This window comes from Leptonychotes weddellii, chromosome 8, assembly GCF_054177405.1.
Source record: "Leptonychotes weddellii isolate Sample4059 chromosome 8, ASM5417740v2, whole genome shotgun sequence".
NCBI classification, from domain to species: domain Eukaryota; kingdom Metazoa; phylum Chordata; class Mammalia; order Carnivora; family Phocidae; genus Leptonychotes; species Leptonychotes weddellii.
Genome location: NC_138376.1, coordinates 94,205,922 through 94,224,804, shown reverse-complemented (window position 1 = coordinate 94,224,804; position 18,883 = coordinate 94,205,922). Strand labels below are relative to the sequence as shown.

Sequence of the window (18,883 nt, the reverse complement as noted above, 5' to 3'; positions counted from 1 at the left end):
ACAATTCTAAGAAGATGGTATTGTTAAGGAAGGAGCTAATTTACGTTAGAATAATTGAGGCTGATTGTTTAAAGCAAACTATTCTTTGGCTTTAAGCTATTTTTATGGAAATCTCTCCAAAATGTATAATTACATTTATGCATCTATTGGCAAATGGGCATATCATATTTAAAACAAGTATATAACAAATCTAGGTCCTAGAAAATTTGAAGATCATGAGAATTTTGGCTCTCTGGAAAATTTAGTTAATTCTAGTAACTTATTCAATTTCCACCCCTCCTCCTCTTCTTCATTTTCTTAATCTTTTTACTCTTCTTTTTTTACTTTCTTACTGAGTTAGAAACTGAAACAAGAGGGAAAACCCTGAAAAACATGGTGACTCACTTGGATGATGACTCACTTGGTAGAAATGATTGTTAATGTATGTGTATAGTATCATAGTAAAATTAGATGGAAACATTCAGGAAAGTAGTTTAGTATGGTGAAAGGAGAGGGCTTTAGATGTACATCCAGATATAATCCTTGACCCCAACCTTTTCTAGCATTGGCCCTTCAGCAAATCATTGAACTCCACATGATCGTCAGTGTCTTTACACTGAGGTCACAGTAACAACCTTGCAAATTTGTTGACAAAGCATCTAAGTAGATGCATAAAATAGTATTATAACTTTATTCTTTAAATCATTCAATATAGCACAGACTGTCTGGGTGAACACCCCACATGAAAGAAACAACATTGATGACTCTCAGTCTATATACATCATTAAGTCAATTTTAGGTAACAGATTTGCTGACCAATTTAACTGTGATGGTTTAAGAAAGTTATATTCTACACATATTTTGCTTTGAAGAGATCAATTGTTTACTTATATGCAATATGAATCTATATTCTAATGAGCATGAGCTTTTAAATTCCCTTGTTTGAGGAAAATTATGTGCTCTTTGTGCCCCCCAAATTATTCATACAGCTACTAATTGATCATAAAATACAAGTTCTAAGAAACTCACAGGACAGAGAGAACTATACATTGTCAAAGTCAGTGAGGGATGCTAAGAGTTTAATAATCACAAAGCTAATCATTTCTTTCCAAAAATTCAACAACAGATCAAGATCAGAAGGAACAGTGAAACCATCTCTGCACAAGTTAAGGATAATTCTGCTATTAACCATACAGGGAGAACTCTTCTAAAGTCCTATGTGAACATTTTCTAAGTAGCCATGAGTTCAGTCCCGTAGCATTATCCAATATTCTAACTCCTGGAAATCATTCCCAAGTGCTATAGGATTAGATTTCTTAATATCATTTATTACCTTTCTAATTGCCTTCCTAATTTATTTCATCTACCTATAATCATGATTTTGCAGGCTATTGCTATAATGTCTAAGAAATTAAAGAATATGTAATCAGTATTTCTGGAGAAATACTGTATTTCAGCATTTCAGGGGGTGGGAGGAAGAAGCTGGAGAAGGGAAACCTGTATGGTAAGCCTATTGTTTCATGTAACAAATTCTATGAAACTTCATAGGTGTACAAGAAAGAATATTTATATTACCTTTCTTGGTGAGACAATACATAAGATGGAGTAAGAAAGCACTAAATATGGTCTGTGTTTTGAAAAATAAGGACTGAGAAACAAGACTTATCTGGGCATATTAATTTAGAGAAAATGCAAGTGATAAGACTTTAACTCTGACTGACAATTAGAGGATAAAACAATTCCTGCCAAGTTTATTGCTCTGCATGTATCCAGTATTTATAAAACATTTGTGCTTCCATCTGTTTCTGTTTGGGATTAGTAGAACACCTGTTATTGTTTAGCTAAAGTTCATTATTAATTATTGGTAATGAATTTTGTAAACTATAATTTGATTTTTCCCTTTGGGATAAAGTACTTCCCTTATATAATGTTGCTACACCCTCAAAAGTAGCTCAAACCACAGTTCAGATTTGGAAAACCTTATTAATGAAATGTATTGACACCATGACCTAAGTCCCAAGTTTTGCTTTTTTATCCCATTAAATAAAATACTTCTAACAAAGATAGTCTTAACATTTTTTTTTTTTAGCTAAGATATACCTAAAAATGAACTGAATTGCTCTTTTTGAAACTCTTTAGTGAATATGCACTATCTTATGGTCAGTAACACTCCCCACCTCGATTACAGGGACCATCTTAATAAGCCAGCATAAAGTATAAGGATCATATCATTTCGTTGTATCTAATTAAAATGTTCCTGTACTGACTCACTCTACATTAAGTTGAAAAATTAAGAGAATTCTATTTAAACCTAGTAAATGAGTATGTGTTACTAAGGCTGGCCCTGTGGGCAATTGGAGTAGATGTATACATACAATGTATAATTTTAGGGGTATTATGGATACTAAAGTGTCCCCTTCTCTAGAAATACTGTCTCTGCTGCTCTTAAATGATCTAACAACCCTGCCGTTAGATCTCTTGATTGTGTACATGGTCAATGTTATAGAACATGTTTTGAATAGTCCCTAACCTGTCTTAGGGAAGAGAGGAGGAGGGAAGGAGAGAGAGAGAGCAGATGGATCCTGTTCTAAGGTGGCTGTCCTGAAGCTGATGATGCACACTTTTTAGGGTTAAAGTAGTCTGGTTGTCATTTTCTTATGAGGGAATTATGAAAACTGGCCAATGCAGACATTAGTAGCTACATAGAGACTCAAATTTAGGGTGTTTCATATATTTTTTTTTGGTTTTGCTTTTAGAAATTGATAGTACTGATGGTGAAGATAAATGACTTTAGATTTATTTATCTTTATCAACCTTCCAGTAACTCCAATTTCCTTTTCAATACTTTGCTGCTAAGCACATTTTTCTTAAGTGATAGCCATACCCATAATTTCATTCATTTATGTAGACTCTAAAAGAACCATCATGATCTTGTTAGGCATTTTCACATTTCCTCTTCATCAAGTTCCCCTGGGCCAAATGGACTGCATGTATTGCTGGGCGAAGTCAACTGAGTTAAGCAAGAGGTAAATTTCAATAAGGAAAAAAATCACATGGCTCACAGATGTATTTATATTTACCACAGATAAGGGAATCAGTCCTTCCAGTACAGGAACCAGGCCTCGTATGTATTTGCTTAGTCATTTTAACACTTTCTTCACCTTTTCATCTCTGTATGAAAAAAAAATCATAATCATAAAGCCATTATGATTAAAGTTCAATACAAGTTAAAGTTTATCCCTTAGAAGTTACCCCAACCATTGAAATTCCGGCTGCTGTCTGACTTTTGCTTGAGCCAAGAATTTACGTCAAGGTGATTTATTCCACTTTCTGTGTCATTTACTGTCTTAAAATTGAAGGTATTCACCTACCCAAATCTTCTCGGACTATAATAAAGTATTCTTTGGCAGCCTGTATTCCAATTCTGTGGGTTTTAAGTCCACAGCCAGAAAGAGCCTCAAGGAATAAGTTAGCTCTCATTTTATTAAGAGCCTTTTCTTGAACTTCAGTTGTGCCTAACTGCGTTTTTGGTTTGATCCTGCTGAGAAGAGGTCAAATGTAATTGCATTATAGTCACTGTTATTTAATGGTTTAATCAATGTGTTTCAGAGCTCAATTGGCTATAATGGAAAAAACTAAGTAAGATTCAGCCTTGCTTTACTTTTCTCTAAAAAATACTGGTCCATGAAAACATACTCACTTTAGTTCTGAACGTCTAATTATTTTCACAAAATAAAAGCTTTGGGAGTTTCTATGTTAACTCTGTAAATATTTGTTGAATCCCCTCAGCAAGATAGTCCAGAAAAGAGATAAGACATGGCATAAATAACTTTATAACCAAGGATAAGTTGATAATGATGCAACAGAGGCTTAGAAAATGTACATGCTAATCTCAGTATACTAGGAACAATAGTTACCTCCACTTACCACTTGGACCTCTTAATGTTTTTAATATTTTAAATCATTTAAAAAAGGGTTTATGGAAGTAAGAATAAAGGGAGAGTGAAAATTGTGATAAGAACTTAAACATAGCAAAGCTAAAAGTTTATTTCATCAGTTTTCTGATTTTGAAGGTGTATATACTCCAAATTGGAAACATCTTCAGAAAGGAACTAACTGCCCATCAATTACCATGTATAAACCTGCAATATATGCATCTAATAGATACTAATTCCAGATTTCAAGCACATCTTTCATAGGTTCTAGCATAATATTACTTTTGGTTCTTTTAGAATTTGCATCATCAAAACGCAGCAGGCGAGTTTTTGAGATCTTCGAGGCTCATAATTTCATCGAAAAAATAATATCATTTCCATCCCATAGCTGTGAGACACTTTTTAGGTTAATAAACATTATTTATTATTTAGAAGGATAAATCCAGTGATTTTTTATGTATACATTATTGATTTCATTCTGATACCTGCCTTTACCTTTCTTTAGCATTTGTCCACTTAAAAACCACAAATTTTGGCACATAGATTTTTATAAAAGATGAAAAGGTACTATAACATACCCTTTTAACAAAATGAGATAGACTAGCTTCTTGCTACAAAATATTGCATGATAAAGTCCTTCTGGTTGAAGGACTAGCTGGATGAGAATACCATATTTCCTTTTTGTCCTTTGAAATGAGTTTTTCAGTCATTGATTCTTGAGAAAATTCATTGTTACTTGAATATTCACAGTCTGAGATTTCATTTGAATGATCAATTTCAATTTCACCTTAATCATTAAAGTTTAGCATACTGTTATCTCTCTTTTTGCATTTGTCTTCTGATTCATCTAATAACTAAAATATCTTCCTCAGTCAGTTTTCTTCTCTTTGCAGTTATAGATGAAAAATAGAACTTCTAAATTCTAAACTGTGTTCAGTGAAACTAAAAGTAGACCATAAGAATGTTTCTAGACTTCTTTTATACCTTCTCAAGTGATGATGCACTACTTTAGTCACAACAATAAGAAAACTGAATGATGATGAGCTAATGATGGTTTATTTTGCAATTGCATCATCCTTCTAGGCAACTCTATAATTTTTCTATTCTTTCTTATTATTTTAGTCATTTGTAGCATTGTTGGGAATAATTGATGAGTAATAATGAAATAATTCCTAAGTTGATGAAATAGAAATGTTCAAGATAGGGGGAAAAAAACATTCCATCATATATCCTGGATTTTTTTTTTTAAAGATTTTATTTATTTTTGACAGAGAGAGAGAGCACAAGCAGGGGAACAGCAGAGAGAGCGGGAGAAGCAGACTCCCTGCTGGAACAGGGAGCCCGATGCGGGGCTCGATCCCAGGACCCTGAGATCATGACCTGAGCCGAAGGCAGACGCTTAACCGTCTGAGCCACCCAGGCGCCCCCATATATACTGGATTTTTAAATTTGTCCAATGGTGCCACATAATAATTACAAGTTAGAATGAATTTAAAAAATAATTTTATAATTTTATTTATAAAAATAAATTTTATTTATAATTTTATTCTGTTTAAAAAATAAGTAATTTTTTTCTCTGTTCCTTGGAAGACCTATAAGAAAAGATAAGATACATCAGTCTCCACAAGTAGTTACAATTGTTCAAAACCAAACCAAACCAAAACTCAAAAACTATGATTAGCTTCGATAGACCCTGATAGCACACTGAGAATCAATGGTGAGAACATAAATGTGAAGGTCACACAAGCCAGGATTTAAATACTTTCCTTGTGTTTAAAAAATTTTTTTGAGTCTCAGTTTTTTATTAAAATGTATTTCTTGGGGCGCCTGGGTGGCTCAGTTGGTTGGGCGACTGCCTTCGGTTCAGGTCATGATCCTGGAGTCCCTGGATCGAGTCCCGCATCAGGCTCCCTGCTCGGCGGGGAGTCTGCTTCTCCCTCTGACCCTCCCCCCTCTCATGTGCTCTCTCTCATTCTCTCTCTCTCAAGTAAATGAATAAAATCTTTAAAAAAAAAATGTATTTCTTAAGGCTTTTAAGATGATGAAATAAGAAAGTATATGCACATGTTTTTGCTTTCTCTTTTACTATGCAAATTTACTGCAAAAAAGATAGTGCTTCTAATGTGAAAAATCAGAGAAGATCTTATGGAAGAAAAAAAGTTGAAATGGGTCTTGAGACATTGGTAGACTCTGTCTATATGAATTTAAGGATAAAGATATAAAGACTGAAGGGATAACACTTCAGGCACAGAATCACACTATCTTGAAATGTTCTTTTGTGACTGACTACCAGCTGTTGAGTATTTATTCTCCATTAGTTTCTTAAAATAATCTTATTTAATCTTTATAAAACCTTGGGAGGACTATATCATCATACTTGTTTTGCAGAACAGAGAATTGAGGTAGAGAGAATTTAAGGCTTTTGTCCAAGTCAAACACAATCCAGACAGGGGATTCAAACCCAGCCTGGCTAATTCTAAAGCCCAAAGCTCCCTGGTTTTTTAGGCATAGTTGGGGAACTGCAAGTGGTTCACTTTGGTTGACACTCAGGGAACCTAGAAAGAGAAACAGAATTGTAAACATTTGTGCAAAAAGGTTTGGAGGGAATAGAATTGGAAAGACCAGTTAGAATGTGTGCAAGGAGAAGAAGTGAAGATTGATCTTGGTAGATGTGATTAAGGGAATTAAGATGATTTTAGAGATATCACAGAGGTAGAATCATGGGATTTATTATCACGAATACCAAAGGAGAGGAAAGTAAGATTTTTCAGAGGTTATTGGCCTGAAAAACCAAAACAAACAAGCAAACAAAAAACCCTAAATAGGAAGTAAAGGAAGAAAGTGGGTCAAAATTCACGGGGAGTGGGCGGGGTGGGAAAAGAGATTTGGAACCCATTTTCTATACTTAAAGCCACAGATAGTATTCAGTTGCAAAAGGGGAATATGTGAAGATTCCCATCCAAACATCATTTGTTAAGCACCTGCTAAATACGAAGGCTCATACCAGGTACTCTCATGCACTTATACCAAGGCTCATACCAGGTACTCTCATACACTTTACTCATTAAATTCTCACAGCAACTTCTGAAGTTATCTGCAGTTAGATAACCAAGTGTGCAGTTTCGGGGAGAGGTCAATGGTGGAAATGAGGTTGCTAAAAGAGTGAATGAAGTAAGTCAGTGTACAAATAACTGAATACCTTCTGCATGCTCAGCAGTCCCAGACCAAGCACAGTAGGGGATGTAAGAACACTAAAGGATGATCTCTAACTTCAATGTGGAGTGGATGAGTATTTGAAAGAGAAAAAGGAACTAATAAATGATAGAAAAAGGCTAAAGTTGGGAGTTAGATTGCATAATACCAGCACTAAATGTTACAAGTTTCGGAGAGACATCTGTGATTCCTGATGTCAGAGAAGAAAACAGATATCTAGAACTTGAAAAATGGATAGTATTTGATATGAATGGAAGAGAAAACAAACAGGGATGTGACATGGCAGTGCATGTGAAATTGATGTGTTTGTATGACAATGAGGATATCAGACTGACAACAAGATAAATGAAGATGAGAAAACATCAGCAAGAAGTGATAAGTTTGTGGTGACATTACAGATGCTTGGTCAATCAGGCAAAGCTGAAACTTGGCGTGGAAGAGAGTCTGAAAAATTTTAAGTAGAACAATGACATGAAACCAGCATTTCAGAGAGTGTGATCAGGCAGCATCTGCTTAAGGGATTGGAAATGGGTTAAGTTTATGAACAATTGCTAAAGCTGATGAACCTAAAACATGGTTTTAAAGGAAGAAAGGATTTAAATTTACTAAGTCATTGTTCCTATAGGTGGTGATGGAAACTGTGTATAAGTAACTTAAGAAATTAATGTTGCAACTTGGGGCGCCTGGGTGGCTCAGTCGTTAAGCGTCTGCCTTCGGCTCCGGTCATGATCCCAAGGTCCTGGGATCGAGCCCCACATCAGGCTCCCTGCTCTGCAGGAAGCCTGCTTCTCTCTCTCCCCCTCCCCCTGCTTGTGTTCCCTCTCTTGCTGTGTCTCTCTCTGTCAAATAAATAATAAAATCTTTAAAAAAAAAAAAAAAGAAAGAAATTAATGTTGCAACTCAAAAGGTTATAAACCATTTTGACAAAATTCACACACGTGGTAGAAACTTAAATGAGGTTTAGATATAAATGTGAAGAGTGAAGTATGTGTGACTATTTATTAAAAACACAGTAGCATGAGAAAAGTGCTAGAACTAACCTGTTCATAACCTAGAAAGGAGCAATAATTTTTTTCCTTCTTTGGCTGATTCTTGTTTTGCATTATTTTATTTTGATTCTTCAGAGGTAGCCATCCAGCCATCCAACACATGGACATTTCAGGCAGTGAAATCAGGTGGCTAGGCACAGAGACTCCAGAGCCAGACTGCATGGCTTCAATTCTAAGCCCTGCCACTTGCTTGAAATATGACTTCATCAAATTAATCAATCTCTTTAGGCCTTCATTTCCTCCTCTGTCAAATGAGGCTGATAAGATTGTGGCAGAATACATTAGCAGATGGTCAAAGTGCACTTAAGGGTCCATGGCTCTCTGAGTGTCGGCTCTTCGTTAGTCATTGAGCACATATCTATGAGTAGTTACAAGCAGAATTTTGTTAAGGAGAGGAAAACATTTTTTCAGATCCACATCAATACATAACATACAGCACCGATTTTGCCCATTTTAGCCATCTGATGTCTTTTGGCCTTAGTTCTACTATCTACATCATGTAGGCAATAATACATAATTTACAGTGTTATGGTGAGGATCGTATGAAAAATCTTTTATTATATGCATAGAATGAGTTTGATTTAAGTGTATTTTAGATGAGTTCTAGGGACTATGCTAGATTCTATAGCTACAGCGCTGAACAAATATGCATGGTGCTTACTTCTTCTTCAACGTGGGAAAATAGACATTACTTTTTAGGGTTAACTTGCAGATTAATTCATGCATTGACACAAACATTGAAAAGACTACCTGACTATGACAAGCATAAGAAGCACTATTTAAGTGTATAGTGGTGGTGGGGGTGGTGCTTGTGTCCAAATACAGCAGAATTGTGATTTTTTACTCACCACTCCTGGTATCTTTCTGATTTAATGATCATATATCATTATCATTCTCTCCTTAGCAAGTCTTTCTTTTCTGCCTTGTATATACCTTTAGGAAACGTTTGCTTTTAAATCCCTACTGTCTCATACTTTGCCAGCTCCGTGATATGTTTATTGAATTGAATTCATGATGCCTAACATTTATCTCAATGAAAAAAAATTATTGATGATCATCCCAGAGCAGCCCTCTTTATTCATTCCTAGAAATAATCTGTTATTTAAAAAGATGACAGGTTTCTAAGCATTGCAAATAGGCCCCTTGTAAAGATTCTTAAAGGAGTTATTGGTAGTCTCTCTAGAGAGAGAGGCTCAGAATTAACAAAGACTGGTTTGCAGCATGCATCTGTAAACTGTAGGCAGCATAAAGAATTAGAACGAAGTGGTAGAAGAAAAGGGGAGAAATCCTACACTTAATTACAGACGTGCGTAGTTCCTGGACGTGGCATAGCCCCATGAGGGTTGCCTCTGTTTATCTGAAGTCAGTGGAAGCCGTTCAAGATAAATGTATTAGATTTTCATATTTGTCACAATCAATCCACGAAACATTCTCAGAACTATAAATAGCTGGTATGTGCCCAGAAATAGATCCGAGCACTTCTGAGTGGCTGTGATGCCTTTAATGCTGCTGTGCTCTGTCTCAGGCCGCTTCATTGGCATAAAGGGGCTGGAGGCTTTGGGAGAAAGCTAGTAAATAAAAAGACGGCTGTCCTCCTAATACCGAGTTATAGGACTTCACCTCTGTGTCCATTTAAAGAGAAGAAAATGAAGGCCTGTTTCGTTTTTCTCACATTCTCATGTCTCACATTTTTCCTACTCTTTTGAATGCAGGGCTAGATTTTAGAGGAGTATCTTTGCTGTGAGGGAACTTTGATTCAAGTATCATTTTGGTCTAGCCTTGTCATTGTTAACGGCATGGGCTTGGCTGTCAGACAAAAATAAATCCCTCCTCAGGTAACCTACTGAGACTATTCAAAGCATGTTCTAAAATAGTCTGAAAAAGGAACAAATAATACAGAGTCATTTGAATTGCTGCATGAAAAGCAAGGAAAATTAAGGCTTAATCAAAGAATTATCAAACTAATTAGGTGTTATTTATTAATGTGTCATGTCTTGTAATAATCTTATCTGTCAGTTCATAGGCAAGAGTGCAGATTAAAAAAACATTTCAGTAATTATGTGAATATATTCCCCTCCTGCTCTCCAAGGTTCACTTGGGTGGCCCAGTAGACAAAGAATGGAGAATATGTGACTTTCTTACCATTCAAATGAATATGTAGTTCATGTTTTTTAAAGATTTTATTTATTTATTTGACAGAGAGAGAGACAGCGAGAGAGGGAACAAACGTAGGGGGGAGTGGGAGCCTGAGTAGGGAGCCTGATGCGGGACTCAATCCCAGGACCCTGGGATCATGACCTGAGCCGAAGGCAGCTGCTTAACCGACTGAGCCACCCAGGCTCCCCAAATATGTAGTTCTTAACACTTTTCTAAAGCCGGCCTTAATTTAAACATGGAAATAATAAGTATGCCCCATACCTATTTTGATATAACTAATTGTGAACTACAAAGTTTGATATAACTGCTTTCAGAGGGACCTAGATGATGAACAAATATTCCTCATCCATAGCTTTTTTTCTGTACCAAGATGTTTGTGCAAGATGAAAACAATGATGAATTTTGCAATATTCACATTAATGTTACCAGTTTCAACATTTTGATGTTCAACAGTTGCTCAGCATTTTCGCATCAGTTCTATGACAGCCCTTCTAGTCTCTAGTATATTTTACGTTTGGGTTTTCTAAAATAGTCTATGTTAAGACAAAATAGTACTGTTCTTACCACATAGTAGTAATAACTAAGCCACATTTGAAAATAATATATTTTGCCTATGTATATACTCATCAATATCCCAGTTGATATGCTCAAAGTCATTCTATTAATCAATCTCTCAATATTTACTACATCCCTGGTTTTAAATAAATAGTTACTAATTCTGTGGTTTTAGTAAATAGTTACTAAATCAATACTAATGGTCGTAACATGAGTCTCAAAGCAGAAGGAGATAACAATCTAGTCAGATTATTACAAGAAAAGCAAAGAACAGTATAAAGCAGCTAGGGGAGAAAAATGGGAGAAGATACTAATTAAGTACTAAATCATATCTGCAGATTATACTCACTATAAGTGTCTGGAGATGAGAGGGGCACAGAGGTTAGGAGAGGTTTCCTAAAGGTGTAGTCCTGGTATTTGTTCAATGTTTACCTTCAGCCTCATTATGATTATTATTATTAATTGTTTATAATGAGTTTATTACTTATTTTTATTTAGGTAGTAAAGTTTTTCACTCTAAGAGGGGTAGAATAGTCATATAATTACATGTACTCTTTATTAACAATACCAAGTAAGAAATCAATACAGGATAAAAATTGAACAAAGTAATGTCTCATCATATGGATGGCATCTACATCGCTGTGCATCCTTTCAAATTAGACCTCATTATACTTTAGTGTCTATCCTTTGTCATCCAAACTTATTTATATTACATCTCTTAAATCCCCACTACTCTATCTTATTCAATATTTCTGCTTCGTATTTGACATGGAACTTTCCTGAAAGAAAAACTGTCACCTACAAATCACTTTCTATTGTAACCATCCACAGTGTTTAGGTAATGAGTGTGTGTTTAGTGGCTAAGACTTGTTTGTAACAATTAGAATCTCTTACAGAAAATGAGAGAAAATAGATATAGAAAAGGGATCAATATTGTCATATTGAAACATCATGTAAAAAACAACCTGATGATTTAATACTCTTTTATAAAACAGTTGCATAAGATATAAATGGTTTCCATTTCCCATTATTCATGATGGGGTTATATTAATGATGATTTTCTCCCAGAAGAATATTATTTTTTTGTATAATTATAAATAGCCTCCTGGCAGACAGTGGATAAGCAGTGCATACTGTTTTAAATGACAAAATAGTATCAATTATACACAATTTAAAACAGGAAGAGAAGTTGGATGACTTCCAAATGTGTCATTCAAGGGAGAATATATTTGTGAATTTAATTGTGGTGTTAAGCCTATTAAATGGTAATTATTAACATGTTACCATTTATCTTTAATCTATCAAGTGCAAGTGTCGAAATACTTAAGTTTATGTTATATGCCTGTAGTTGAAAAAGTGTGGGGTTTTATCATCTTTTCTAAAGCACCCAGTAGAGAATTCTCTGCTAAAACAAAACGATAAATCCTTTGTCTCCTCCTGAGATAAATTCCAGAACCAGAAGGTCTCTTTTTAATTGGCTCTATGATTTGTCCTCAGGCTTTTCATATCTCTTCGAATTGCTTGTGAACATGGAATATTTGCATGTGTCAGAGACAATTAACAAAAAAAAAAAAAAAAGAGAAGAAAGAAATTTTCCCACAGGTGGAGAAAAAGGATAGGACAGTTGCAACATCCCTTCCCTTTGCCAAGTCCTGTGTGGTGTGGAAATAGCTAAACAGGGTGGTTGAAAAGTGCCAAATTGATTTTATTTTATATGAATGAGATCCCTGTATGAAAGAAAAGCAACACCGTTTTTTTCAAATGCCATGCAATAGCTTAAAAAAATATCTCTCTGCTTTGAGGATAAGGAGAAAGGAAAGTCACAAAGAGCCTTGGTTAACATGGCTTAACTAGAGCCAAAGGAAAGCTCAGTCATACACATACTTTCCCGCAGCTACCTACCCTTTAAGGATTTTTGAGAATGATCAGAGATGATGATGATGACAAGGTTGATGAAGACAATGGAAAGATTTACCACTTATCAAATCCTAATGGTATGTCAGGCCAGGGGCTGTGCCAAAGTCTGGACATGGATCATCTCATTGGGTTCTTATCAAAACCTAGGAGCTGGGTTGCAATTTTCCTATTTCATAGATTAGGGAATTGAACCAAGAGGAAATTTCAGAATTTGCTTGGATGGCTGGATATTGTGTCCAGCAACAGGGAGAATTATAAATATATTTTTAAAAGGGGGGGGGTCACTGCCTCTTAGGTCTTCTTTTTTTTTCTTCACTCTGTTTTCTAAGTGTTATAATTTAAGAAAAACTCACAATCTCCATTTCTCATATAATGCAAATTTGACATGCTCTCCTAAATGTCAGTACAACTACCAAAGAAAGCAGGCGATCTGCTGATAACTTTCAAATGTCTTTGTTGGTTGGTCAGTGAAAGGAATCTGGTATAGAAACCCCAGGCAGAGGGGACCATGACTTCCTACCCAAGAGCACAAATGGCTTGTCACCAAAATTACTGAAGGAATCTTGGATATGGTTTACTTTTAAACTGACCATAGGCCTTATAAAATATCACACAGCTCCTCGATTAGATTTTGAAGTATATTTTATTCCTAATGGTTAGAGTGACAGCAAATTGAGATGGAGGAGAGCATAGAATAAATTTATCTCTAAGGCTGTTGGTGGGTCCTGAAGTTACTGCGAATGAAAAGAACAGATTCGAGCAGTTTAGGCATTGATTTAGCAATCCGCTGTGCCAGCCACTCTTTGTCAGGAACATCTTTGGTAGATCCTAAAATCCAACAACCAGAACAGACAGGAGAGAGAAGGAGCCATTATTTGTTCTTCATGTTTAGATGGTTGACAAAAATGTCAAGCCTCCTATCTCTTAAGAAGTGAATTTGTTATTCTACTTGTAAATTATTTTAATATGATCTGTAAATGTAATGATTTTGTTTTGGGAGCCATCTTTTCTCTTATTGCCTCACCTTTCTGGTTACTCATATTCCCAATGATCAACAATTCGGTGTGACTTGAATTTCCATCTTTGAGGGAATCTCTAAAGTGTGCTGGATCTCTCAAAAGTAATACTGAATACAAAGCCTGAACTATTTACATTTTGACTTGAGAGCTCTGACACATTAAAGGTACTCATATTTAGATATAGGCTATGTTATAATTACCTGTTTGGTAAACAACAACCTTATTAGAACCGATTCTTTTGTATTAACAACAATGGCCAATTAAATTAAAGGACTAATAGCCCATTATTTGTTAGTATGCTAATGTGTGAGGGAGGAAAGGCATGCCTAGGGATATAAATGAAACTCAAGGTTTTAACTCAATTTGATCTTAACTCAAAATTTTATTGAGATTTTGTGATTTATCTTGAAAACTGTATTTTTAGTTCTACTCAATTATGTAGTTAAAATTCACACACAAATACAACATTTTAAATATTTGCCATGGAAAAGAGTTGATTTCTTTTTTTTTAAATTAACTAAAGCATATAGTTTATTTAGATCCCTTCAATTTTTTTCAGTTTTACTGAGATAATTGACATATTATATTAATTTTAAGTATACAGTGATGATTTGCTATATGTATATATTGTGAAATGATTACCACAATAAGTTAACATAAATTTTTTCACATAGTTACAATTCTTTTTCTTATGATGAAAACCCTTAAGATCTAATCTCTTAGCAATTTATAAGCAATACTATAGTCACTATACTGTACATTACATTCCCGGGACTTAAATTTATCTTTTATTGGAAACTTGTACCTTTAGGCTATCTTCACTCATTTCACCCACCCTTCACCTCCTCCACCTCTGGCAATCACCAATTTGTTCTCTGTATCTATAAATTCTATAATGTTAGATTCTACACGTGAGATCATATGGTATTTGTCTTTCTCTGTCTGGCTTATTCCACTTAACATGATACCCTCTAGGTCGGTCCGTATTTCTGCAAATGGCAGAATTTCTTCTTTTTATGACTGAATAATATTCCATTCTATTTCTATAGATGATAGATCGATAGACAGATAAATAGATTCCAATTCCAGTATATACATATATCACATTTTCTTTATTCATTCATTTGTTGATGGACAGTTGGGCAGTTTTCATATGTTGGCTATTATAAATAATACTGCGAAAGTTGATTTTAGTAAGATGAGCCATTTTTATTCTATAGCTTCTCGAACTACTCAACACTTTAGAAAGTAGGCATCCCCATTTTGGTAAAGAATGTTAGATATTTTTGACATTGGAAAACAACATCTCAGAGACCTAACTTCAGTTCATTATAATGTTGAATATTGAATTAACATAACCAATGGTCAAAAACATGCATTATTTGTACCTTAAGTCGTCTTCAAATGGAACAAGATTTAAAATGTTCATTAATAATATCATTTTATTATAATACAGAGCACTGCATTTAAGATCTGTTTTTTTAATTATTATAAAATGATATCATTGACTATAGAATTCTAAAGCATAATATAACAACATAATAATTTCCTGTAATTAATTGAAATTGTTTAGCACTTACTATTATTCTAAATGTTGTTATATATTTTGTTCATTCCTTGTCTCTTTATACTATTTCTAAAATAAATGCAAAACACAAAGACAACATGCTGCTGGCAAAGATCAGCATCGACAATCTGCATACATGCATCCTATTTATAAGTCTCTTGGGTGAATTTAACAAGTTGTTCAACTTCTTTGTATTTCAATGTTTGGCACTGAAACCATTCAAGTTACATCTATAGGTGCAGAATTATTTGGGTTGAAAAATACCTCAGTGGATAATTTATATAGTCTTCTTTTCACTTGAGAGGACCTGTAGGTATTCAGAATATATTGCAAGTATTATATCTTGATTGAACTACCTAATGAAGCTACTTCTCCTCATCTTTGGGCTTTAGCTCATTTCTTTCCCACTAGCCATGGTTAAACACATTAATGTTTCACTTTCATGGAAAGATTGTTGTTCCATTCATAAATAGGTAAAGATTCTCACAGAAGAAAATGCTTTGGTCTGGAACTATAAATGATTTTAAAATGAATGAATAAATAAATAAATAATTAAATAAAATTTCATTATTTTGTTGGAAGTATTTTGTACTCAATCAAGAACTAAAAAAACTATAGTTCAGTCTGTTCATATGCAAACGTTCTAGAAACAGTGTGACTGAGTAGCATTTAGCAACATTTACTGATTCACTCATTCAGTTAATCATTCATTTTCTCCTTTAATTATTCATTTTCCTTTCCCAAGTATATATTGCTGTTCCAGATTCTGTTCTTAAGTTGCTCATAGTCTAGTGAAGATTAGGAAAAAAAAAGGGGGGGTTGGAGGGATGGGGAGGAAGAAAAGCCAAAACTTGACTGCTCTGGGAACATGTGGAGCTGTGAGGGGCGTGTATGGAAGAGAATCAAGGAGGTGATAAAATGGCCAACTTATGAGGAATCACTAGAATAAGCCCAGTTCTAGGAAGTTTCATCAGTGAGAATTTACAATTCCAGAGATATGTGATTAGATAGCAAGTAGGATATTTGCATTTCTAAGTGCATGAGTGCATTCTAAGATTTTATTTTTATTTCTTTTAATTGAGACTGCAGTCCATCTAACTTGCCTCATTAATCTCTTTCCTTCCCAGCTTTGACTTTGCACTAAAAGAAAAACATGTAATTCGTTTTACCTATTTGTCTCCTTCTTCCATCTTTACTCTCTGTCCCTTGGTTGACTTTGTGTGCAAATATGATTTGCTGTGGGTTTCAAAGACATATGGTTTGGATAACTAGAAGAAACTAAGAAAAGTGAAGAAACAATAATTCTGAAAATTTTGAAAGCCTCTTACTTGAAAGTCTATCTAGACTTGTGGAAATGAGGTCAGGTAACAAAAAGATTGATTTAAGTAGTGAGCCTTTTTGATGGGCCCCTGAGGTCAATTCAGCATCTGTAATTAAGGTTAAACAAAGCACAACCACTGAAGAAAACTATAAAACTCTTTATAGCATGAAGTAAATACTTACAGATCTTTCAAGGGTTATGATCCATTGATGATAATAGATAAAATAATCGGCATTTATCTTGGCCTTCTGAATGGATATTAAATAAATAGAAAAATAAAATGGTGTGGAAAAAAACCTTAATCTTAAATTGGAGCTGCTCTCAATGCATGATTTTGTTAAGCTATTTATCCTTCCAGGGACCATTTTTTTTTCCATCTAAAAAATCAGGGTGTTGGAATAGTTGATTTCAAAGGTGTCTCCTACACCCCAAAATTCTATGATCATTATCCTGTGCCTCTGTTTTTGTTACGTCCCAAACATCAGGTATTCTATCATAATCAAGGTATAAGGATAAAGAGAACAATGATATGATCTTGAATCAATCTTATTTCCTTTTTTTAGTTGACTGTTCCATGAAAAATTATTTCTACTTCATAAATTGGAGAGGTAGAGAAAAAAAACACTAATGTTACCTTTATCATTTTTAATCAAAAGACTGTATGAAATATGCATTTGGCTACTATTCCATGCTTTCCATCAAAGTGAATATGCAAATATACAACACATGGAAATATTAGGGAAGCTTTCTATCAGGATGCAAAGAAATCTTTCCCGTAGAAACATTTTGGCCTGGAGGAGGTTCTTTGATCTAAAAAGTTGAAGCTTTTGGTGTTTTAAAACCCTTATAGTAGGGTTGTGTAGCCAATTTATACTAAATAATCCATTTGCTTAAAACTTTTCTAAAATCATAAAAAAAACTTGAAAATTAATTACCAATGAGATATATTGTTGGAATAACCCAATAAAGTAACTACGGCTTCTACTTCAGTGTCCTCTACACAAGACCTCTGGCAAAATTGAAAGCTATATAATCCAAGTGACAACAATGACTAAGCAGTTAGTCCATAAACAGCACCTAGCTGGGTAAATGGAAAATGCCTTGCCCTTATCTGGGTGTTCTTATTTGTTCCCAGAAGCTCAAGTGAAATGATTTCTTTCCCTCACTTCCTACATTAAATTCATTTAATAGTCCTATTGGGTTTATGTCAAAATGTACTCTGAATCCTTCCACTTACCTACAGCTTCTGTGTTTTTCATTGATCGTATATTCAAAAACACCACCCATTACTCTGAATAGCATTCCTTATTACTCTTTCTTGATATATTTTTGATAGGATACTTATTTCCATCTTACTTATTTGCTATTTTTTGTCCATTAGAATCTCAGCCCCACGAAATGGGTGATTTTGTCTCTATTGTTCACTGCTATAACTCCATATCCAAGGAAAGTGCCTGGTACTCAGCAGGCATTCAAAAAATACTTGTTGCATGAATGAAAGAACCTCAACCCACCTAATCCAAGCCCACGTCACTTCTTCACCTGCGTTATTTCAGTAGTCTCCACCTGATCTCTTACTGCCTGTCATATCCTTTTCTGTGCATTGTTTTGTTCACACAGCAGCCAGCAAGGTTTTAAAAACCTACATGCTGTGCTAAAACCCTACAAAAGCTTACCATTGCCCTTAGGACAAATCCAAACTCACCGGAACAGCCTAGAAGACTCTGATATGAGCTTGTCTCTGTTCTCCATCACCAATGACCTTTAAGCAAGCCAGGCTGGTCCCTAGCTTAGGCTTTTTGTCTTGCTTTACCATGTCAAGAATCCTTTTATCAGAGATCTTCCTGAGATTTGCTCCGTTGTATTCAAGTCAGAACTGGAGTTTGCTCTCCTTGGAGGCAGGGCCACTTCCTATATTATGCATTTGTGCAGTTTGTGTCCTTACACATAGACCTCCATTCTGATTCCCCCACCCCAAGCCAGCATGCCCTGGACTGGAGCTGCAACTGCCTCTTAATTTTGCACTAAGCAGGTTTTCCTGGCCAAACCTTGCTGTGATGGACCACACACACTCGGAAAGGATGCATTTTTCTAATCTGCACAAAGCTTCATAGGTTAGTGAAATCCTGTTTCACAGTGGCCCTACTCTTCCTTTTCTGTCCAATTTAGCA

The 18,883-nt window shown here is 34.9% G+C and overlaps 1 protein-coding gene and 1 long non-coding RNA gene across 19 annotated transcripts in view; one reads left to right on the top strand and one right to left on the bottom strand.

Moving 5' to 3' along the window:
- TRDN (triadin) overlaps positions 1–18,883 on the top strand; it is a 373,567-nt gene that overhangs the window by 119,080 nt on the left and 235,604 nt on the right. The window lies entirely within an intron of this gene.
- LOC115942334 (uncharacterized) overlaps positions 1–18,883 on the bottom strand; it is a 47,840-nt gene that overhangs the window by 5,039 nt on the left and 23,918 nt on the right. Inside the window, exon 2 of the long non-coding RNA XR_004076927.2 lies at positions 3,060–3,150. This is a non-coding gene — a long non-coding RNA (uncharacterized LOC115942334). The remainder of the gene's footprint in view (positions 1–3,059; positions 3,151–18,883) is intronic.